The following is a 1,661-nucleotide window of genomic DNA, read 5'->3' as shown; positions in this document are numbered from 1 at the left end:
AGAAAGGCCATGTAGGATATGACACTGCCAACTCACCAGCCACATCAGCAAAAACGTAACCCCGTTAAGTTTTTTTAACGTTGGTTTATAAAACAAAAAACATTGAAAAGGTGAGACTGCCAGCGGGAAATACCGGAGGTTGGATTATTATTGGCCAACCCATTAAAGGTAGGATTATTTAAATCCAATTTTCCATTTTTTTAAGAATAGTTAAAAACAATTCTTTATTAGTTCTCTCTTTAAAATGAGTTCTCTCCATATTAAATGAAAACCACTTTCTAAATTAATAACTATGAAAACCGCTCTTAACCAATCATGTAATTCTGTTTTTCCCCCTTTTCTTTTATTAATTAAGGGTAAATATGTAATTTGAACCCTTAAGATGTTTCATTCTCTCTCTCTCCAGTTCCACAGATGAAACCTAATTCTGTTACACCAAATCTCCGTCAGTGATTTTGGTTCAAATGCCTCAATTTGCCTCTTGAACACATCACCACTGGAGAACTTCAAAAGGCACCCAGCTGTTGTAGACTGATGAATCCGCGGAACCCAATAGGGCGAGATAACCTGCCCATCTTCGCCAAGATTGAGTCGACCCGTCTCCTACTGCCGTCAATCATCTTCGATTTGTTCGATTGGGAACAAATCTTGGGGCTGACCTTCGCCGAAAAACGAACCGGAGTCGGGTATTCAGGTCCGGGTTTAATCATATATTTGGGTGTTAATACAGGTAATAACATTTAATGGTTTTAAATCAATCTTCTTAAAATTGTTGATTATTTTTGAAAATCTTATGTAGTGCTCAACAAAATTTTATGGTTTTAGTTTTTATTTACTATGCTTTATCCCTTTTTTTCTCTTGAGCAGATTGTAAGGAATTGTATAATATTAAGTTATAAGCTCCTTATAGCTCTTATGAGTTATAAGCTCCTTATAGCTCTTATGAGTTATAAGTTATATGGTGTTTGAGAAAATTGGGTTTTGTGAGTGTATAAGGTATAAGTTACGACATTGTAACTTATACCTTATGTCTTAAACAAGGTATAAGGAGGTAAAATAAAGAATCCCAAACACCCCCTAAATCATTTGTCTTATAGTGCTAAAACTACAAGTCCTTGTTTGATGATTTATGAGTTGAAACTGAAGGACCGTGATAGAGATTTTGGTTAGATTGGTCGCGCAATTATCATGGCATCTTGTTTGAACAACGACCAATAACGCAAACATATATGTAGCATCGCTGGTACATATACGTAACATCGTTGGCACTGATACTGTACGCATATGTACCATCGCTGGTACACATACGTAACACCGTTGGCACTGGTACCGTACACATATGTAATACCGTTGGTACATATATGTAATAGTGTTTGTTTACTTAATATCATTTTAATGGTTGGTGAAGAGGTAGGTCCCAGCAGAGCCCAGTTGGTCCCGCAAGACTCACCTTGAACAGGGACGTCTGCGCAAAGGCCATCTGCTTCCGCAGGACCCACCATGCTCAGAGAACCTTACGCGCAGTACGCAAGCTGTACACGCAGGGAAAGCCTCCCAATGGTGAAGTACCCCGCCTGTTCCCGCAGTTGCGGATACAAGCCATCAGGGAAGGCTACCCGCAGACAGCAGGGCTACACGCACAAGACAATAGATACTTCAGT

Source organism: Bidens hawaiensis, unplaced genomic scaffold (assembly GCF_021521415.1).
Source record: "Bidens hawaiensis isolate Kalapana, Puna unplaced genomic scaffold, B.hawaiensis_p1.1 tig00013771_1, whole genome shotgun sequence".
Classification (NCBI taxonomy): Eukaryota; Viridiplantae; Streptophyta; class Magnoliopsida; order Asterales; family Asteraceae; genus Bidens; species Bidens hawaiensis.
Note: the sequence above shows the minus strand (reverse complement) of the source record.